The sequence below is a fragment of the Triticum urartu genome, chromosome 3A, assembly GCF_056163025.1.
Source record: "Triticum urartu cultivar PI428250 chromosome 3A, HENAU_Tu73, whole genome shotgun sequence".
NCBI lineage: Eukaryota > Viridiplantae > Streptophyta > Magnoliopsida > Poales > Poaceae > Triticum > Triticum urartu.
The window spans coordinates 742139359-742163385 of NC_141875.1; the positions used below are offsets into that span (position 1 = coordinate 742139359).

The 24027-nt window shown below is 47.1% G+C and overlaps 1 pseudogene; it reads left to right on the forward strand.

Annotated features, from left to right (window-relative positions):
- The first annotated feature begins 923 nt into the window (after nt 1-923).
- LOC125547392 (uncharacterized) lies at nt 924-6425 on the forward strand (annotated as a pseudogene).
- The last annotated feature ends 17602 nt before the right edge of the window (nt 6426-24027 follow it).

The window sequence follows — 24027 nt, forward strand, 5'->3', positions numbered from 1 at the left end:
TTTGTATCTAGGTGATGATAATAGAGGTCCTGTGTAATCCATCATATCAAATCAAAAGGTTATGGTTATGTATGTAGCAAGTCATCGAATTGAGTATTTTGTACTTATACTGAGGGTTGGGAAATTGAATTGTCATTCTTGCAGCGCCATGGTATATTTTTTTCTTACTATATGTTTGATCCATCCGATTTATCTATGTATACTCCTATTAGCATGATTCCAGTTGTCCATCTAACATAAGATGCTCTTCACACTGTGCATGTCTAATTACCAAGCTTAGGTAGAGCTGCGAATAATACTTTTGCCATGCAGACTTATTAGTTAGTTATTACTATTAGCTAGAGTAGCTACAAAGTAACGATTAGTTGTTAATAATGATGGGTTTTGTGAATCGCCCAGCATGATGTTGACCACATGTTGGCGTCCTTTTTAGATCAAGTCACCATGCTGCTTTGGTATCTTGGGGCTGGTAGTGTTTTTGTTTTCTTTTTTGGTTTACACACGCGCTTAATGCAGGCGCAATTATTGGTATTTTGAAGGCAGCATCATTATTGGGCTTTGGGACCTGATCCTTTTTATGGGCTCAAATTGAAAAAAAGAAGGGCGTGTCTAGTGGGCGGCCGGCTGCCCACTAGTGCAACCGAGCGGCCGGCTGAAAAAGGAAACCCCCTGTCCCCATGAAACAGAAAAGGAAGGGGCTCATCAAACAGACCGATCGACCGGCCACCAAACAAACCGATCGAGCCCCCATGTAGCCAGCTGTCCCCAGCTCGCACCCATGCCCCCGCTCGCCCCCACGCCTCAGCCCCTCCCACGCTGCTTTTTTCTTCTTCTCCATGCCAGAAGCAAATCCAACAAAAATCGCCCCCAACCCTTCTTCCTCCTCCTACACAGCCGCCATGAGAGCCCCAAAGTAGAAGGAGATGCTTCAAGATCTAAAGGGCAGGGTGGTCAGAGCCATACCAGGCAGTAAGATCAAGCAGGTAAGCCCCCTCTCCACCTCTTCACTTCCCCCTTTCTTCTACTGCATAGGCATATGTAAACCCCCTTCTCCATGGATCCATGGAGAATCTGCTTCAAAAAAAGGTGAATCTGGCACATCACACCAGCCTACTTGATGTTACTGCTGGATGTGTTAAACATGCCAAAAACTACTTGATGCATGCCAGACAAGTTTCTACCACCTGGATGTGTTAAACAAGCCAACTAAAAACAAGTTCTCTGGCCAATTAAAACATGATTAAAGCCAACTCAACAAAGCATTGTAGCCAAAAACTAAACATGCATTCTACCAACTTGTAGTTATTGTTTGCAAAATGAACAAAAAATTGACTGCCCAATAGATATGTGAAACGAAAAATTCATAAATGTGCAACTGAACATGCATCCCAGCCAACTGAACCTATATTCTGGCAACTCGGCATGCATGCTAGCCAAAACTAAAACATGCATTGAACCCACACGTGTTATCTGGCCAACTAAAAAACATGTATCCTGGCCAACTAAACATGTATCCTGGCCAAGTAAACATGTATATTTCGTAAATACATGTTTGTGAGTGAACACTTTGGGAAAACTGTAGTATATGTGCAAATAAAAAACATGTTTGCTGGCCAACTAAACATGCATGTTGGCAAAAAACTGAAAAATGTATCCTGGCCAACTGAGACATCTATTCTAGCCAACTGAATGCATTAACTGTCCAACTGAACATGCATGTTGGCCAAAAACTGAAATAAATGCAACCTGGCCAGCTGAGACATCTATTCTAGCCAACTAAAAACATTGAATGTCCAACTAGATATGTATGCTGGCCAAGTGCAAAGATGCATCCTGGCAATTGAGACGTCTATTCTAGCGAAAACCAGAAATCTGTAGTGCAACAGGAAAAGCACAAGAACTTTTGTCCATGGCTAATGAAGCCACAAACCATATTAACATATTCACACATATAATCTTATCCCACGCATATATTCTGGTCCCACACCTATTGCAAACCATATTAATATGTTCAAATATACCAGAACTAGAAACATAAACGACGATGAAAAACATATAACTATAATCTGTCCTCCAATTCTTCTTTCTTCTTTCACCTGGATTTTCCTTCTCAAATGTAGCATCCAATTATGTGCAGAAAAATCTGAAAAGAGCTCCTTGCGAAACGAAAACCTACAGATCATTACAACAAAACAAAAAAGGGGGAAAGTCAAAAAAACTCTATAGCAAAAAGAAGTCATGCTTTTGCCAGTTATTTACTGCAAACTGTGCAACTAACATAACAAATCTGTGCAAACAAAAAATTTCATAACTGTTATAATAAAAGATTATGCTACGGTCATGTTGTTTTTGGAACTAAGATTATCACAAAATGGTGTGCAACTGCCTATTTACTAAGTTTTTAGGTTGTTTGAAACACTCTTTTTCTGTGGTTACCAACTGATGACATTAATTTCTTCTTTTTATATATGTGCAGGGAGTGTGTGGTAGCATCCAAGAACAAGGAAAAAATGCTTGATCTCAATGAGTTGCCTCCAGATCTCAATGAGCTTCCTCGTGATATGGATCAGCAGCAACCCAGCATACAACAAGGAAATTGGACAGAAAATGATCGATCTATTTACTACACGCAGGCAAGTCGTGATGGTAACCCTACGGGCCATGACAATGTGGCAGGCCAGTCATCAGCCCGTGGTGCCCTTGTAGTGGTGTCTTTGCAGTCAGAGAGCCATACTCTTGATGACACAGGAACCGAGGCAAATGTTCCTGGTCCAACCAAGACTGAGCTAGAAGCTGGGGCTGTTGACAGAGCTGTGCAAGTAGAAGGAGAGGATGAGGCTGGTTCTCAACCTATGGAACCCTATGTTGGCATGAGGTTTGACAGCCTTCAAATTGCTAAGGATCACTACAATAGCTACGCACTACGGATGGGTTTCTCTATCAAGATGAACACCTCTAGACGGACAGCCCGCACCAATGAATTGATAAAACAACAGTTTTGCTGCAACAAGTTCAAGAAGCCCAAAGCTGATGATGGAGGAGCCGAGGCTCCTCCTGTCCTGGACCCTATTCCAGATCCAAAATCTGTTAACAGTGATGAGGAGATGGAAGAAGAACCTCCAATATTTGCTGAAGAGGAGGCTGGTACTAGTAAGAAGAAGAAGAAGCGCAAACGCGAGACAATAAAGCAGACTGAATGCAAGGCGAAAATATTGGTGAAGCTGATAGATGTGCGATGGGAGGTGACGCACTTTGTTCGTGACCACAATCATCCGCTTGTGAACAAACCGTCATTGTCCAAATACTTGAGATCCCACCAAGGCATCTCACCTGATGAAAAGGAGTTTCTGCGCATCTTGTATAACTGCAACTTGACTACAGGTGTGGTGTTTTTCTATATCCCTTGAAGAATTAAGTTTCCCTCTAGGCAGTCTAGTGTGCAACTGTTATGTTACTACTGTGCAACTGAAATGGCTTAACTGTGCAACTGGTGTCCAACTTCCCATGCTTTTTGTATATCACTTTTGGTGCTTCTTGTGCACCTAGATTGTCTTTACTGTATGCAAAAACTGCAAAGTGTTTTTAAAAAGGTGCAGGTAGGTGTCCATTTCCTGCGATTATCTTCTGTGCCAACACGTTTCCTATTACTATGCAGCTGGATGTGCCATTTGTGCAACTAAAAGGATATACTGTTTGTTTTTGTATTATGCAGGACGAATGATGCATGTAATGGCAGAGTTCTATGGATCTGAGATGATGGTGCCGTTCGGACCAAAGGAAATAACAAATCTTTGTACAAGTTTCCGTAGAGATGACACAAAGGAGGGTGATCTGATTGAGACAATTGCGCACTTCATGGATATACAAAAAACCGATCCAGACTTCTTCTATAAGGTGAAATATGATGAAGAGGACAGAGTTGTCAACATATTTTGGGTGGACGGCTTAGCTTGAAAAGCTTATGCGGAGGCGTACCACGATTGCATATCGTTTGACACCACCTACATGACCAACTTGTACAATATGTCGTTCGCGCCCTTCATAGGAATAAACCGACATGGCCAATCTTTCATGCTGGGTTGCGCATTTGTGAGGCAGGAGTTGGCATCGAGCTTTGATTGGGTCTTTGGAGCATTCCTAGAGGCTATGGATGGCAAACCTCCTGACAACTTCATCACCGACCAGGATGGTGCGATTAGGCAGTCAATACAGAGCATCTTTCCAACCACCGTGCACCGCTGTTGTCGATAGCACATCATGAAAAAGGCTCAGGAAAAGGTTGGTTGGCTGCTGTGCCGGAATCCAGGACTCTCTGATGATTTCAACAAGTGTGTTGACTTCAGCTTCACTATAGACGAGTTTGAGCAGAATTGGGCTGGGTTAATGATGAAGTATGAGGCTATGACACACACGCACTTTGAGAAGTTGTACGAATACAGGTCAACTTGGGTGCCGTGCTACTTCACACACAGGTTCTTCCCCTTCCTCCAGTCTACACAGCGTAGTGAGGGGTTCAACGCCGTCCTCAAAAGATATGTGAACCCACACAACTCAATGCTGAACTTCGTCAAGCAATATGAAAAAAATCCAGAACCACATCCTTGCCAAGGAAGGCTGCAATGATTACAGGACAGAACACCTTGAGATTGAGTTGTGGTCCAACTTCCCAATAGAGAAGCAAGCTTACAAAACCTATACTAGAGACCTTTACCGCAAGTTCAGAGAAGAGTTTGAGCTGATTGGACGTTATAATGCATTCCAAGTTGGTGCTGATGTGTTTGATCTCAGACCGAACCAGGAATTTGTTGCGAAATATGGTTCTCGAAACTACTTGGTGCAGGCAAGGGTGGAGGAGCGTTCCTATTTGTGTGAGTGCTGTAAAATGGACAAGGACGGCATCCTCTGTTGCCACATCCTCAAGGTGTTCACCCATGTTGGCGTTGATGTCATACCGGAAAGGTACCTGCTAAGACGGTGGACACCTATTGCTGTACCTAGTGCGCCAGGGACTGGTTATGAGCAACCGGATGAAATGCCTCCTCAATCAAAGAAGCAGATAAGGGAGAGGAACATGATATACGATTTTCGGAAACTAGCAAAGTTTGCGAGTGGTTCTGATCCAGCACAAGCTATTGTATACAAGCATATGCGTGCAGCACGTACCGAGATCGGCCACCTGAACAAGTCCAAGAAAAAGAAAAAACTGACTGCTGCAACGGGGCCATTAGATGATGGCAACCCTCAAGGACCTCCTCCACCTCCAGGCAGCAATCATGGGGCTCATCATCCAGGTAATTACCTGCCCCAACTCCTGATCTAACTAGGTGTGTAACTTCAGTTGCACACATCATTGTGCCCAGTTGCACACACCATGGTAGCCACTTGGACAGAACATACTGCCTAGTTGCGCACGCTGTGTTAGTTCAAGCATCAAGATAACACAGCTAACTTATTTTTCCAGTTCTGGATATAGGTGATGTCAACCCTCAAGGACCTCCTCCCCCTCCTGGCTGTACACGGCATCCTCCGCCACCTCCTCCCCCGCATGCTCCTCCCAATGGCCCTACAGGCAGCACTCAGGGGGCTCGTCGTCCAGGTAATTACCTGCCCCCAACTCCCCATAAAACTAGGTCTGTAACTCCAGTTGCACACATCATGGTGCTCAGTTGCACCGAACAGGCTACCTAGTTGCGCACGCTGTGTTAGTTCGAGCATCAAAAAGATAAACACAACTGACTTGTCTGTCCTGTTCTGCCTATAGGTGATGCCAACCCTCAAAGACCTCCTCCCCCGCCAGGCCCAACTAGCAGTGCCCTTTGTGCTACTCCCAATGGACCTACAGGCAGGACTCAGGGGGCTCATCACCCAGGTTAGTACCTTCACCAACTCCAAAACAAAAACTAGGGTGAGTGACTTTAGTTGCACATATCATAGTGCCCAGTTGAATAGAACATGCTGCCTAGTTGCGTGCACTGTGTTAGTTTGAGGATCAAGCTAAAAATCTAACTTGTTTTTCATGTTCTGCCCATAGGCGACTACAATCCAAGTACCATGACAGGCCGTGCTACTGCAGCTGTTTTTTTCAACTTAACTTGCACACAGCAACCAGTTAGTTGCACAAAATGTACTGTGTGGTTGCACAGAACATCAGTGCTGGTTGCATAATAACAAAAATACTAAACTTTTTATATGATTATTACACAGGTGATCGTGATGGTCCTACTGCCCCGTTGGAGGCTACATCCCTTGCACAAGCTTCTGATGATTTTGTGCCCAGGGATCCTCCAAGGTCTACTAGAAAGGGTAGGGCAAAGAGTCGAAGGTACAAATCGGCGCTGGAGCTACACCCAAAGAAGAAAAACAAATGCAGCCAGTGCCAATCTACAGAGCACACCGCTGGTGTGTGTCCACAGAGGCTCCTGTGATTCTGTTTCCTCATTTGTAACTTTGGAACAAAAAAGGAAAATAATAATGTCTTTTTTAGCAATGTTGGGACCAAGTGGACACATTCAGCATTTATGATTCCTCTTTATCTAATTTATGCTGCTTGAATTAGTTCATGCACTGTGTAAAAAAAACTTGCTATTTGTGCCTTTGTTGGCAACTGGTTAAATATTTAGTTGTTGAACAATTGTATATCCAGTGCTCCTATAATGTATCAACAAAAGTGATGATATTGAGTTGCAAACGCAATTACAAGTAGTGTGCAACTACAAAATCTACTTAATAAAATTGTACAAACCAGCAACTTCCTCCATGGAGCAGAAAAAAAGAAAAAATAGTACTGACCTACTCCTTGTCGTATCTCAGGAACTTCCTCCATGGGGCGGTGTTGTGCACGCTGGTGACCCAATCATATGCCAGCTTCTTCCTGATGTTGAGTACTTCCTTGGGGTCGTAGTTGGGCAGTTGGCTACCATTCCACTCGGTGGCATTAAGCAGTGCGAACAACCCACACTCATTACTGCAAAATGGGCAAAAAAAATTGTCACATAAAATTAAAACCAAATAAAGGTAATGCACTCTGTGCAACTGCTTATGTCCTACTGTGCAACTGCTTGTGTTCTACTGCAACTCATTATGTGCCACTGTGTAACTGCTTACGTGCCAGTGTGCAACTACTTATGCGCCACTCTGCAACTAGCTAGATAATCCATTAGAAACTCATAAAAATGATAAAACAGATTGAAGACTAGTACTGTGTCTTAAAAATACTAAAGATTGCACATGTAGAAAAATTTAAAAACTACAAAATGATGGTATATGATTGAGAAGGAATGAAATGCTTATTGTCTTACTTGCCGAGCTGCTTTGGTACGTCAATGTCAATAATCTGGAAGTGCTCGATGCTGAACTTTGGGTAATGCTTCCTCCATAGCTGGCGTACTGCCCCCGCAATGGTAGAGGCAGTGTTCATCAGCTCAATGTTGTCCAGCGTCCTGCTTGAATCAAGAACTTCGAAGCGTCCGTCCCTCAAGTTGACACTGAAGACCCAATAATGCCTCCCTCCGTCCTTATCGGTTACATCTGCGCACTCGAGCACTGGCAGCATGAACTGCAAGCGTGAACGATTTCAGACACAAATACAAGCTGTAGCTAAGAAAAACAGTAAAAGACTTGGTCAAGTTAAAAACAGGTTGCAACAAGTATCTGCCAACTAACAGATGTGTCATGTGCAACTGGACATGCTGTGGGTGCCAACTAAAAAAAGATTGATCATGTGGGCACAACACTCACCAAGTCTTTCTTGTCGAGATGGTTCTTGTAATCAAACTTCTTGTTTATCTCATTCACATTGTGGATCCCTTGCTGTAATTTTATCTGTAGAGATTATAAAACATGGCTCAAAACTCCTTAGTAGGTGAAAGGCCTCCCTCAAATGGTCAACGAAAAAAGTGCTACAGAACAAAGATGAGGGTAAAAAGAAGGTTTTGGAAAAACTTACAGAAAACCTCAGTGGCATAACAACCTTCTTTGACCCTTCTGGTAAGTTATCCATGATGTGTAAGATTCCAGTCTCAATAACAATTTTTGACAACCATTGAACCGGCTTCATCGAATCAACTAACTCCTTTAAAGAAATGTAGAAAGCACCATACCTGATTATCTCAGGGCAGATTTTTTTTGAAAGCAATAAAAAGACAAGTTAGCTCGAAGGGTCATAGCAGCAAAAAAATGTGCATGAAAATGAAAACAGAACAATGTGCAACTAAAAGCCCTGTTCTGTGCAACATGCTATGCTTTTTGTGCAACTAAGTGGCTGGTCCTATGCAACTGAAAAAGATATGTATGTAGGCTGTGGGGAGTTAGTTTACCTGGTAGCTCCATCATCTGCTCCTTTGTGATGCCTGACCCAATACAAGAGGGCAGCGTAAAGCTTGTTCACTACCTCATTGGTGCTGAAAGTCTTCTTCTTGTTGTAGTCGATGAATGGAGATCTTTGAGATGCTGCGGTCCTTCTTACCCTCCTCTGTCTTCGTGCAAGAGGTGGTCCCGAAGAAGTGCTCATGCCAAGTTCTGGTTCTGCGCATATCGGGGTGTGGCAATTCTCTGGTGAACCAACATCTAGTTCTTGAGCTATTGCCTTGCCAGCTCAGCAGCATCACATCCTTCATTCACAGCTGCTGGGTCCAACTCACAGTCATCGATGCAGATCACACCGGCTTCCGCTGTTTCTGCTGCTGGAGCAGGTGCTGGAGCATCACCATCTATGCCGAGGTCAAAAGATGGTGCATCGCAGAACCCGTCACCATGATAAGAGTTTGATCTTCGTAAGGGTTCAAGGACCAGGGCATCTCCTTGGGGCACAAACACGGGTGCATCATTCACTGACTTGGTTCGCAATAGTGTTGTAGTTGGCGGCCTTGGAGGCTTGCACCTACTTATAATGTCGAACACCTCCTCTTGTGTTAATGGTTGCTGAAAGTCAGCTCTTGGGGACGGCACTTTGATAGTTGGATCACCTCCTTTTGTGTTTGGCATTGAAGCATCTCTATGAGTAGGCACCTTTGGACTTGCAGTTGCAGTGGTGCCTTCCTGACCAGCTGTGGTGGTTTTGACTGTGACCATGCTGCTAACTGACACATCAGTTGGCACACTGGTATCTGTAGTTGGCATCTTTCCAGTCTGAGTTGGCAGCAACCTAGTAGAACTTGGCACCCCTGCATCAATGGTTGCGGCTCACAGCTCTCTCTCGTCTCTGAAACCCAAATCTTTTGTGGCCTGTTCCCCCTTTGCGCCCCTGGCAAACTTGACAATCTTCTGCTTAGGTGGTTTTGGTGGGATTGTTGAAAGGGGAGTCTTCCCTGATCTGTTGAACTTCTCTGACATTGGTTGGCTCTCTGCTCACTACAGTTGGCATATCAGTTTGAAGCACAGCTTCCTTGACCATATTTACTTCAGCATCTGCACTCACCATCTTCTCCTTGGTTTGAGGCAACTGCAGATTCTTCTTCATTGAAACTGCTTTACGCTTCTGGACCACGTGAGGGTTTGCCGTGGATGCTGCCTTGCTCTTGCTGGAGCTTAGGTCTGGGAGCTGCTTTAAATATTCCTTGTATTTTTCCTTTGAATGAACCCAGTCAAGACCCTTTCCTGCTTCCTCCATGTCAATTTGATTCTTTTCAGCATCTCTTGATAAGAACAGGCTCTTGTCAATGGCAAAGTTGATGTTCTCACACATATCTTTGTCGCTGAAATCTGGCACGGGAAAGGTGGTTGGCAAAGCTGACTTCAAGTTGCAGAGCTTGAACATATCAATGCTGCCCTGAGACTCTGCTTCGTCATTTTTCTTTGACTTCGGCAAATCCTTGTCTTTCCAGGAAGTTTTGTCAATCAACATCTGTAGTGTGCTCCTGCTACTCAATGAATTGCTGCTGCTCGCAGGGGTGGCATAAGTGCTAGTCCTCCTAGATGTGTTGCCACCTGTACCACCAGAACCAGGGGCGTTGTCATCATCATCGTCATCGCTGCTGTCGCTGCCTCCATTGGATCCCCCTTTATCATCACCATAACCATCCTCGTCTTCTTCATCATCGTCTTCTTCCCTCTCACTACCATCAGCTGCTGCGCCTTTGTCTTCTCCCCTCTCACTGCAATCAACTGCTGCCTCTTTGTCCCCGTCCCCCTCTTAGGCCTCACCTTCTTCTTCCTCCTTCTCTGCATCACTATCTTCTTCCTTGTCCTCCTCCTCTCCTTTGTCCTCTTCTTGTTTGTCCTCCTCCTCCTCCTCCTCCTTCTCTTCCTCCTCATCCTCCTCCTCCTCTGCATCTTCTTCATTGTCATCCTCATCCTTGTCCTCCTCCTCTGATTCATCCGCATCTGTGTCCTCATCGTCGTCAGCATCTATCGCTGCTTCCATTTCCTCATCTTCTTCTGACTCATCCTCAACAAACTCTTCTTCTTCTTGTATAGTTGACCGTCATCTCTTTCTTTTTGGAGCACGGCGTGACGCCCCAGTTTGCATTGATGGCTGCTGTAGGTAAGGATCAATATCTGGTTCCTCATCATCGATCTTGGCAACTGCTTCAATGAAGGTCCCAACCTGTTAAGTTACAGCCTTGCACAGCTCATTGACCACTTTCGCAATCTTTGCCTTTTTCTGCATCAACACAAAAAAGATTCAGTACTGATTCAGTTAGAAAAAATAATAAAAAGTAAAAAATGTCTGTAACTGACCATGATGTGATAAGCAAAAACGACTAATACACACTTTCTGGCCAACTAAAAACATGATTCTAGCCAACTACACATGCACTGTGGCACAAACTAAAAAACATGCATTCTGCCAAAAGTTGATGACAATGGTTGTAAATGAACACTTTGACTGTCCAAAAGAACATGTGCAACTACAAAAGCTTATATGTGCAACTGAACATACATCACAGCCAACTAAATTATGTATTCTCGCAACTACAAAAGTTATACATGTCCATCTGAACATACATCCCAGCCAATAGAAAAATATTGGTAAGTGATACAAGTTTCTGTATGCAAAACACTAACCTGCGGATTATATGTTATTGGTAACTTGGATGCCACGAATGCTTCAGCTTGCAAAATTCCACCAAACAGTGGTGTCTACTCCGTGCCTCTATACTCCTCTTTAAGCTGATGTGAAAAAAAAGAGAAACAGAAAATAACAAGGTTATCAAAATAGATTTGTGTGTTGAATGAAACCACACATTACAACCTGTGCAACTATAACAAGATACTGGGGTAGACAAATTCAACTATACATATATGCAACTGAACAAAGACACAAAAACTGTGCAACACACATGGCACCTAAAAAAAGTTTCTACCAACTGATGCAACACATCTGTGCAATAGTATTAGTAAAACTGTGCAACTTAAAAAAGATGGTGTGCCAATTTAAAATGAACATGTGTGTAGATTGCCAAACTAAAAGCTACAATCTATGCAAGTACATGCATTGTTGTGCCAGCTGATGACAGTTTTCTGTGCAATTTCCAAAAAGAGTGACCAGACATCAAAAGAACATAGAAGGAAGACACTGTTGGAAAAAACAAAAAAGAACTCACTTGTAATTTGCCGAACACACCAGGAGAGATAGTATCCTTCTTGATCACCTTGGCAATTAGAGTACTATCCCATGCATTCGATCGTATCGCGCAGTTTCTTACTGGGATGTCATGTACGAGCGCATCAAGGTATAGTATCTGCACCAGACCCAAACAAAAGAAAAGGCCAAGTTCAGTTATTGTTATAAGAATTTCAGCAAACTATAACTGCACAGAAAGAACAGGAATAGATGGAAAAAAGTGGTCGTTTTCACTAACCATCAAGTGATACAAGCAGCAGCAGACAGTTTGCTTCTCCTGGTCCATGTTCCGGAAAGCTTCGTTAATGTGTTCTGGTACAAAGAGGCAGATGCTTGTATTCTTTAGCATTTGATGATCTAGCACAAGTCCATAACACTTTGGGCTGAGCTTCAAGGCCGTGGTTGGTGCTAGAAAAGTGCTGAAGGCAACCGCAAGCCAGGCCATAAAGAATGTGTCATCCGTTCTTCCAGCCATATCCTGAATCATCTTGAGCCATGTAGTGATCTGGGGATGAGAATTTCCAGTTATGTTGAAAGCCTGTCTGAATCTCCTAGTGGCATCCTTGTCAACTAAATATCTGACTTTTGGTCCCTTGTTTGGGAGATCAAATACCCTCTGAACACTGCCAGCATCGACACGGATCCTTCCCCTTCCTGGGAAAACCATTTCAGAGGTCTGTGGCTGGTACGACTACACCAGGAACTTAGTGAGGTCCGCTGGAAGTGTGTCTGATAAGTTCAATAGCCCCCCGACCGACCTCGAAACTAGCTCTGATTTCTGTAGTGGGGTTAGAGAGGCGTTGAAATTTGCAAAGCGCGCTGGTGATGCCCTTATCCTGCCTGCTTGTGATGGTCGCTCCACATATTCCCCTGGAGCCACCTCAACTCCTTCACCGCTGCCCTGTTGATTAGAAAATGAAAGCATTACACAAACATTAAACACAAGAGAAAAAACAAGAATGAAAAAGAACTAGCAATCATCATTTGGATCAGTATTAGAATGAGCTATATATTCATAAAATGGATCATGCCAACTAATATGATGTATTTGTGCAACTAATAAAGCTCATGAGGACAACTGCAAGACTTCCAGTGTGCAACTGAATGTGCAACAATAAAACAGTAAATAAAAAAAGAACGAGACCTGGCAGCTACAAAAAGTTCTAATGGATGTGCAACAATAAGAAATGATACTGCAACACAAGAAAAGCAGTAACTAAAAAAAAGGTTTGCAAAGAACTATTCAAATATCTCATAAACAGACACAAAAAACCCACATACCTCAGCATCTGCTGCGGAAGATGCGACAGCTTCTCCAGCAACTGCTGCCTGCACAAAAAAATGACCACTGATGTCAACTATGAAAAGATGCCAACTAGTGAACTACAAGATGCCAACTAATGCCAACTAATGTCAACTGTATTTAAATCAATATGACTAGAGATGTCAACTACAAAAGGTTGTTATTGACAGACTAAAAACAAAAACAGTGGTCTGAACTGCTGCATAATTTCATCACTATCTAAAAAAGGCGAGAAAAACACTTATATTTGAGATTTACTTAACCTAGAAGATGACTCAGCTCCCTTGCCAAGTGCTGCACGTCTAGTCCGCTTTACAACACGGAACTGATCAGCATCCTAAGAAAAAAATAAAAAACATGAGCATGGGAAAAAAACAAAAAAAATGTTATATGACCCAAACAAAACCAAAAAAATGGACTTGTGTCATCAGCATGCCACTTACCTCAACATCCTCTCCCTGCTCAACACTCTGCGCAGGTCGTGGCTGGCGATTAGCAGGACGCTTCGAGTTCCGGCGAAGCGGCTGACTTCCAGAACGCTGATTAAGCAACCAAATGAAAACATGAAAAAAAAGACATTAGCATACATGCATAAGTTGAAAACAACTCAAAAACAAAAGAAAAAAAGTGAAAAAAATACATCTCCTTCATTGCCATCCGCATCTCCTCCTATTATAACCATTTTTGCCCTGCGGCAGGAAATACAACAAAAAACATAGTTAGAAGATGTGGACAACGAACTACTACAATGATGCAGCCAACTGGGCAGTAAACCTTGTGCAAACTGGACATCAAATAAGCCAACTAACTTTTTTCTACCTAGTTATTACTTGCCAACTGTGACAAGTAATACCTAGGCAGAAAAAAGTTAAGTAAAGGCAACAAGCTCAGTGAGATAACTTATTCTGAAAAAAGCGTCCCTAGTTGAACATGAGGGGAGACACATGAAAACAACCATATCCACAACAAAAAGACTTGCACATTGAGAAAAATTAAAAATGGAAAATTGGCAAGCATTGGTACTAATTTGCACAAATCAAGGGTTCCTAGTTGCACAAAGCATGAGAATAACACATAAACCACCACAGCCACCACAAGGCTGGTGGATTGGGTAGATTATATTGGAAAACTGGCAAGCATTGGTGCTAAAATTGCACAAACAAGAGTCCCTAGTTGCACACAGCAGAGGGGAAAACAGCCAACTCATGCGCAAAATGAGTTAGAAGATGCGCAAAATGAAGTACAGAACCAACTAGTACATGGATGCAGCCAACTAATCAGGCAACTTGTGCAACTGAACGACGCGTAGACAGACAACCTAGCACAAAATAGCAAGCAAACTAAGCAGGGCAACTAGTGTCCATTGTAAAACACATGGACAACCAACTTGACCACAAAAGCAGAGCAACTTGTGCAACACAAAAACAGTATATATATATACAGCCAATTAGTATATGGATGCATCCATCTAATTGTGCAAAAGAACAACATATAGACGGTCGACCTAGTGCAAAACAGCAAACCAACTAAGCGGGACAAACTAGTGCAGGTGTAGAACATATGGACAGCCAACTAGTAAAAGTGATGTAGCCAACTGAGCAGGCAACTTGTGCAACTGAACAGTATGTAGACACCCAACTAGCAAAAAATTGGTGCAACTGCAGAACATAGGGACAGCCAACTACTATATGAATGAAGCCAACTGGATAGAATTTTGTGCAACTGGAACACAAGTGTCTACCAACTAAAAAGTGGCCGTGATACAAGTTTCACCCTCTTAGTTGGTTTGCACAGGTAATAGTCCCTAATTTGCACAGGTAATGGTCCCTAATTGCAAACAAGAGGAGAAAAACACATGACCCATGAGAACCACCATAAGGCTTGCAGATTGGCTATATTATCTCAAAAATTGTCTACTACTGCTCCTAATTTGAACGCAAGGGGCGACAGACTTGCACACCGCGGGGGAAAAACACTCATCAAAAACACCAGATCCACCGCGAGGCTTCAATCCACAGAAGAGGCTCTATCGCCGCGAACCACTCATCCTCCCTGAACCACTCGTACCGTACGTATATGCACGAGCTCACCCCCTACTGCAACGCAAAAACTACGGGATGAGCACAACCCTAACCCACCCCTGCCAATCCGGCGGTTTCCCAAACGAAGTAGTCCACTGGGGTGACCTCAACCTCGCCGGAAAATGAGTTCGACCTCCCTAACCCCGACCGCGACCTCGACCTCTACCTCGACCTCCCTGACAACGACCGCGACCTCACCGGAAAACGAGCAACCTCACCAGAAAAAGGAGGACGGGCGAGTGGAGAAACAAGCAGGGACGAAGACGAGGAGCGCGCGTAGGAGCAGTACCTGTGCCGCCGCGGATGACGACCCTCGCGGCACGCCCCGCCGTCGACCACAACCCGGCGGATTTGGAACCGCCTCCGAGCACCAACCAACGGCGAAAGCAAAGGGGGAAAGTGGAGTAATGGGCGGCGAGAGGTGGGGGTGGACGGGGTAATGGCACGAAATTCGAAACCGCCGCCCACTACGCACGACGGCTAAAACGCTGGAGAACTGCCTAATCCTCGATGACATGTGGGTCCCACGGACGATTTATCTCGCGCGGCACGGCGCAATCGGACCAGGCGACTGGTCCACACGCGGGTCTGAGCGGCGCGGCCCCACCTCCCGACCAGGGGACACCTGGACACCGTGCGGCATCGATTGGGACGAGATCGAGCGGCTCTCGTTCGGCCGCTCGTTCAGTCTGTTTAGCGCACGGCCACTTTTTAGATTTTAGGAAAAAAGAAAGAACACCATTGCTTTTTCTTTCTTCTGTTTTCTAATATAAATTGGCCATGTTTACTTGTAAACATTGTTCTCTAATTTGGCCATGTTTACTTGTAAACATTGTTCTCTAATGTTACATTAAGTTTCACTATCGCTAAAAGTACCACTAATGTACTCCATATGTTTTGTTTTGCTTCTGCGATTCTGTCGGTGGACAACGCTGCCAATTATTGGTGTTGGGATACGGAAAGAGAGGCGCGGGACCCATGTGCATCTCTTCTTTCTCCAACCAAAAGCCCCCTTTTTCAGTGAAAAAGATATGCTTTAATCTTCAAACGCCAAAAGAAAAGGCTAACTTTAATCATTTTCCTTTTGCCAGATGACCTGAAGACCGCTGATTCCTCTTCCTTTGTCCTGTAATATGGGCATCTGTACCTTTTCTTAGTCTTGCACTAAAAGCGTAGGTGAGTCGATCTGAAAGTCAACCTTTGTACTCTCGTTAGTCACTGCTAGTACTAGGGCACCATATATAAATTCAGCATGGCCGTGGCATTGATCGATAGAAATTTGGTCAAAACACTAGTTCCAAGTGCGTCTGAACCTCTGGCCGCGTGTGTAAGCGCATCTCCAACCGCGCCCCCAACAGGTCCTCTCCAGGCGTTTTTGCCGCGCCGGCGTCAAAAAAACGGCCCAGTCGCGCCCTCAGAAGCCCGTTTTTTGCCGGCTCGGGCCAAAACTGGTGCCGGCGGACTCAGGCCGAACCCGGCGTCCTGGGGGGCGCTTGGGGAGCCGGCACAAGCGAAAAAGGCGCGTGTGCCCACCCTGGCGGTGACTCGAGGGCCTTTTCCCGCTGCTTCTTGACGCTTTTCCCTCGCATCTCCTCCGCTCGCTCGCCTTCCTCCCGCCATTCTCTCCCTTTCTCCCGTCAAACCCCCTCCAGCTCGCCTTCCAGTCGCCGCCATGCCGCCGAAGAAGTACGCCATGCCGCGCGTGGCGGCAACCACGACTGGCACCGTGGCCCAGCCGAAGCAGAGGAAGCTGAGGGCGCCGCCATCGAAGCCACCGGGCATGTCGAACGCCGAGTGGAGAGTGGAAGTTCAGCGACGCGACGCAGTCACCACCGACCGGCGGAACAGGGCCATTGCCAAGAAGGCCCGCGACAACGCGGTGCGTGCGGCGGCGTCTTCCTCATCGGTCGACCACGCGGGGATCATGAATCCACCCGTCGTCAGCCACGCCCAGTACGCGCCCTGGGGACAGCAAGGCGTCGGATCTCCATGGGGATCGTCGTCGCCCGACTACGCCGACGGCGACGAGCACGGGGGGTTCAACCCAAACGTGACCTTCCCCCATGGCCACCCCGCGACGCGCACACCCTCGCCCGCCTTCGTCGGCGTGCAATACCCTCCATACAACTACTCGCCGCCCGCCGCCTACGCGACCACACCGACACCCCATCTCCGCCGTGGGCCGCTGCCCTTCTCGCACCTCGGCGACACGGACGACACAGGAGCTGACATGGACGACATCATCGCGACAGGATCTACCGCATCTCTTCGTCGTCAACGCCCGCCGCCCGCCAACTGTTTGTTCCTCCGCGCAGCTGCTGCGTATGTTCACCATGTATCGGCGCGACAACCAAGACGCCGACTTCAAGCACCTCCACGTCTACAAGCGCATTGACAAGTGCGAGAAGTGGGCGGAAGTCCGACGTACCCTCGACAAGGCCAAGGAGACATACAAGACGGACGCGACGACTCCGGGCGCGTCAGAGGGGCGGCCGGACGGCCACAAATTGGCAAAGAAGGGGGAAAACGCCGACGCGGCAACCACGCGAGTGCAGGAGTCCATCGAGTATTGCCTCGCCGACGCCGAGGCCTGGGCCGTCCTACGTGAAGAGAAGACCAAGGCGCGGTGGTCGTCGCTGATGAAGAACAGCGCCATCAAGCTCGACCTACTCCGGACGAACGTCGCCACGAAGAAGAGGAACACCGACATGGCTTTTCTGATGGGCAGGGCGGACATGCTCCAGAGCAACGACGAGCAGCTCAGGGCGTGGTACATGGCGGAGCGCGGCCTCATCCTGAACCAGATGCAGACGGCAACGCCGACGACGCCGACGACGCAAGCTCCCGCGCCCACGACCACACGGGCGCCAAGCCCGAACGACGCCTCTACATCGCCGCCCAGCAATGCCGAAGCCGCGCCGACACAGCCCAGCACCGAAGCAGTTCCGACACCGCCGAGCCCGCGCACGCCGACTCCGCCAACGCCTGGAGCCGACCCCGTCGAGTGAATCATTGTGCACGCGAACTTGCAGCGTGCGGCGCTCTGTTTTTTGTAACGCCAGACTACGTCCGATCACCGAATTTGTGGCGTCTTTTGAGAGCGGAAACGACCAAGTTCAAAATTTCCCGCATCCTGGGGCCGGCGCTTGGGGCGTGACTAGGAGTTAGGTCGCTCCCAGGGGCCGAACTAGCGCCGGCACGCCCCCAGGCTGCTCTATTTAGGCGCCTTGGGGGGCCGAACGGCTGGAGATGCCCTAAGAAGTCCTGCTGGCTGATGCTACTAGCAGCATACGAGCTAGGTAAACAAGTTTGAGGTTGATTTCCGCAAGGTAAAACCATTTCTCATTCAGGTGTCTTAATGTCTGACCGTCATCGTCATTTTTTTTTGCGTACATATACTATTATTAAATCCAACAGATTAAACATGTACGTAATAGGTACCTACCTACTGTCGACTGACGGTGCACGCACGCACGCGGCTCCTCCTCCAGACAATTCCGTCGATCGGTGCCTTGCCTGCCTTGATCACAGGAGCGTCGGTCGCGCTAATTATAGGCAACTTCTTTTGTATACTATATATACTCCCACTGTTTACAAATACTAAAAGATATTTTAAATATTTTAAAATGGATTACGTATGGACTGAATAGTGAACAAACACACTAAAACGTGTCTAACTCATATATGTCTAGTTTACAAAAAAGTTACTCTAGAACATAGTATATTTGTGAAACCCATCCTCATAGAGTAGCTACAAAGTAATGATTAGTTGATTAGTTGATTAATGATGATGGGTTTTGTTGATTACTGTATCGCCGCTTTTGATCTCCTCTCTTTGTCCAAAGGAACCCATCCTCATGGAGAGCTTTGGTTTCATTTGCTGGGTTGTTGAATGGGACAAATCATTCATCTTAGATTTGTATCACGATTAATCTTACAAAACATGTCCAGTTTTTCTTTTCCTCACAAAAAAAAACTGCCAACCGATCATAGTCGTCGTGAATCATATTTCAAACTTTGTTCTACCTAGCGACGTGCGCGCCCACCGTGAGTAATTTTTAGAGAAAAAGCGCCGGCCATGCCCGAGAAGAGCTCGAAGCTAGCCCGACTTTGAATTAACAAAGCAAAGCGGAAAGGAAGATACAAGGCACTAGATAGAACAACACAATGGCAACAGCAGAAACACTGATGCCAACGCCCAGCAGTACGCCTACACCAACTAGCCAACTAAGAACACAGAAGGAGGGCCACACCGAGCAAGCATCGAGCGCCGGCTGCATCCACAGGCCAAACATGGGCAACACTTGAGCTGTCTCCACCGTCGCAAAGGGCCACTACCCTTTCACCTAGGCTCGATGAGTGCCGCACCGGCGAACATCAGAATGGCTACCACAAAGCCCAAATGAAGGTGTCCAGCTGCCATAGGAGAAGCAAACGGAGCTGACCAGCGGACCACAGAGGACCAACCAGATGAGCACCAAGCCGGCAGTGGCAGCCCGAAGCACGGGACGCGAACTGTCGAACGAAGGCGCACACCGATGGAGAAGACCTAAGACGGCATCACTATGCACCGGGCGAAGCCGATCAAGAAGTCGCAGGAAGAACATGCCGTCATGCTTCGGAGCCAAGCCACCAGCCGCTCCACCCCCAAGAGCAAATCTCGGTTACCGCCTTCAAGAATTATCATGGCACCAAGGTGTCGTCAACGCCCAGATCAGGGGAGTGCCGACTTTTGCCGGAGCTCAGGGGGAGGCGAATGGGAGAGGAGCCACCCCAAAGCCTCCAAGAAGGGGATCGACACCAAAGGCGTCGACTTTGGGGAGCCGCCGAGCCAGCCAGGGGTTTCCCCCGGATCCTCGCCCAAACGCCAGATCCGGCCAGCAATCACCCAGAAATGCCGACCACAGCCACCGGTGACCAGCGCAGGCATGGATCAGAACAGATCGGGTGGCACCGAAGCTTCTCCAGGGTGGATCGGCGGCCAGCGAGGCGCCACCACAGCACCGTCGCCCGCGACCACGACCTTCCCACGCAGTCATGGAGGCCTCCCACCAGCACCCGCTGGCGCCGCCCGCCGCCCAGGCCACGCCGCATGCCACCGGCCGGGGCCGCCTCCCAGGGAGCCGCAACCCTCCACCTAGGGAGGAGGCGCCAGATCCCCCGCCGCCACCTTCATCGGGGTCGCGTGCAAGCGCCGCGAGCCCCTCTGACAACGGTGGAGGGGAGGGAGAGATGGGAGGGTGCGCGAGCGGCGGCGCTAGGGTTGCCCTCGAGTCGCCTTAGAGGAGACGACGCGGGGAGGGGAGGAACTGCCGCACGATGAGTAAGCAATTTGTCACTGTTAACACCAGGTTCCTAAATCAATTCCACTAGGTCGACATGGCAACTTGTGATAACAACATCTTTGAAAGGATCGATATAGTTGACTAGAGGGGGTGGGGTGAATAGAAAACTAACAATTTTTAGTTTTTCTTTACCAATTTAAACTTTGCATAAAGTAGGTTGTTTAGATATGCAACTAGGTGAGCAACCTATATGATGCAACAACAATAAGTACACAAGCAAGCAAGAGATGTAACACAAGATAAGCTTGCACGAGTAAAGGGGCGAGATAACCAAGAATGGAGCCGGTGAAGACGAGGATGTGTTACTGAAGTTCCTTTCCTTTGAGAGGAAGTACGTCTCTGTTGGAGCTGTGTGGATGCACAATGCTCCCCAAGAAGCCACTAGGGCCACTGTATTCTCCTCACGCCCTCACACAATGCGAGATGCCGTGATTCCACTATTGGTGCCCATGAAGGCGGCGACCGGACCTTTACAAGCAAGGTTGGGACAATCTCCACAACTTAATTGGAGGCTCCCAATGACACCACGAAACTTCACCACAATGGAATATGGCTCCGCGGTGACCTCAACCGTCTAGGGTGCTCAAACACCCAAGAGTAACAATATCCACAAGGGATTAGGGGGGGTCAAATTTCTCTTGGTGGAAGTGTAGGTCGGGGCCTTCTCAACCAATCCCTAGGAAATCAACAAGTTTGATTGGCTAGGGAGAGAGATCGGGCGAAAATGGAGCTTAGAGCAACAATGGAGCTTGGGGTGGAAGAGGTAGTCAGCTCGGAGAAGAAGACTCCCATTCTATAGTGAAAGAACAAATCCAACCATTATCCACTAACTCAGCCCGCGACGAGCGGTACTACCGCACGATACAAGCGGTACTACCGCAAAGGCCCACGGTACTACCGCGAGGCACCGCAGTACTACCGCTGGCATGGCAGGACCTAAGACTAGTCCTGATGCGATAAGGCAGAGAGTGGTAGAACCGCTGGCGCGGTACTACCGCGCCCCCCTTGCGGTACTATCGCAAGGCAGGAATAGTCTAGGCTGGGAAGGCACGAACATATAAAAATACATCTGTGGCTACTTCCGCTGAGTTTCGATCTATGCAAAAATCCGACATGGTACTACTGCAAGCCTGGAGTGGTACTACCGCGCAGGGCGCGGATGTAAAAAATTACATCCGCCCCTACTTCCGCTCGTGCTATTGTGCAGGCCTGAGGCCACGATACTACCGCTTCCAAGAAGCGGTACTACCGTGAGCACCTGTGGTACTACCGCGCCCATGGCCGGTACTACCGCAGGGGCCTGCGGTACTACCGCTCTGAGGAGCAGTACTATCGCATGCCCCAGTTCAGCAACACTAGGAGTCCTTCCTTTTGCAGAGATACAGAGAAATGGATGATGCTCCAAAGAGCCAAAGGAAAGGTGGTGCAGAAAGGAACAGACGTGTACGTGATGATTCCACCCAAATCTTTCCAACACGGACCCCCTCTTAATAGTATGACTTTCCAACGACTCAAAACCACCGAAAAGAAACGTAGAGAAACGCCGTCTTCAATAATCTTCGAGGGGCACCCAATCGTCTTGTGCTTAGGCATGATATATCTGAAATGCTCAATGCAGACGATTAGTCCGCAAAAACATTGTCATCAATCACCAAAACTACTAAGGGATAAATATGCCCTTACAATCTTAATTTCTTATTTTGAAAAAACAAAACAATTAACAAGAGAAATATCTAACGCTACGTTTGGATGTCTATATCGGAGGCCTCCGTATTGAATTGGTTTCAATTCCAATTCAGAGAGGAAACTGTAATGGACACGAATACGAATTCGTTTGTTTGGATGCTCATGGAATTTGCTCATGTAATCTCAAGGAGGTTTCAATACCAAATCATGTTTGGATGGCAAACTATGGCCTAGCAAACACCAAAAGGGACCTATGAGCAGATTACAAGATAGATTCTACACCATAGCAGCAGGAAATTTACAAGATTAAGAAATTGTGACACAATTAGAAAAGGCTAGTATTCATGAGCAAAATGACTGTAAATACATGAATTTTTCTGCTAGGACAGATTACAAGAGATGAATTTACAAGATTTTGTCAGGACCCCGATTCCAAGTCACATCGATCTAGCCGGTAACACCTCATATCACTTTGCGGCCTCACGCATGGTATCCCACGGGTGTCGCCTTACCATGGCCCAGGACCGTTTGCGCCTTTTGGCTCACGTATATGATAGTGTCGCTAGCATCCATATGACAGAGAACCCGGGCCGACATGGCTAGTCGTGAACCCAAAGCGGCACAGACCTATGGAGACAGGCATACATGAATCACATCGAACATGTCGGTCATCAACGAGTGATTCCGGGCTGTAGCACTGGGCTAACAGGACTCCGGGGAACCCCGGGCTGTAGCAGGCTAGGCAGGACTCCGGAAGTCACCGTGTGATATTTCCCCGAAGGGACAGACATAGGGACGAAGTGAAACACATGCCGGCCAGTCATGTGTCCTGAACAGTAGTGCTGGGCTAGCAGGACTCCGGTGAACCGGGCTGTAGCGGACTACTATGGCTCGAGGAACACTAGACTACATTTCCCCATAAGAAAGGCTGCCAAGGATAAACAACTAGATTGTCGGATCCCACTCATACCAAGCATTTCAATCATACACACAATATGCCCGATATGAGTACATACAACATGGCATCACAACAAAACTCTACAACTCAAGTACTTTATTTAAAGGCTCCAGAGAGCCATACATAACATGTTCATACAGATAGGGTCACATGACCCGATACTCAAGTCATACAATCATACAAGCACATGCGGAAGCAACTAGTCTGAGTACAGACTCTAGAAAGAAAGAAGGCTTCTCGAAGCCTGTCTATCTACATAAAGCCCTCCATGGCCAGGATCACCACCTGGGTGGCTAGTCACTCGTCGACGTCAAGGTCTACGTAGAACCCATCGAAGTGGGCGGTGTCGTCTGAAACAGTAATTAAGAAAACATGAGTACAAAGGTACTCAGCAAGTCTTACATCAGAACCTACTATACATGCTTATTCTCAAGAAGGCGGTGGGGTTGATGCAGCAAGCCAGCTTTGACTCTTGGCTAAGCTATCCTACGGAACTCCACCAGTAAAATAGTTTTCGCACACGAGTCCACTACTCACCAACACAATACTCCACCGGGGATCCTCCCTCGTCATCCTACGAGAGGGCCATCCTCGGTACTCACACTTATCTTGAGTCTTTTAGTAGTATCCATTAACTTGTCTATGAACTGTATATGCAACCAAGTAGTCCTTTACCGCGGACGCGGCTATTCGAATAGTTTTATACCCTGCAGGGGTGTACTTCGTCACACATGTTTCCACCACTTAGCGTCTGCACACGACATGTGCTTGGCAGACTTCAAGCGAAAACCGACGTGGGTGTAGACCACGACCTGACTACCTCACAAGTCTCTAGTCCAGGTTTATCGCCTATTCAGGTTCCATCCGCAAGGAAATCCGGCCGGGGTGTCCTCAACGGCCCCAAACGATGTGAACAGGGTTCCCGAGACACCAAACGGGTGACTCGGTACACCGTGCCACGGTGTATCTACCGCAACATAGCCCACCCCTAGGGTCAGCGCTACGCACGGCCGCCAACACATGTCCTACAAACACCAGAAACTAGTTGTAACTCCTGGACAGGGGCGAGAGGGGTCAGTAAGTCGAGCGGG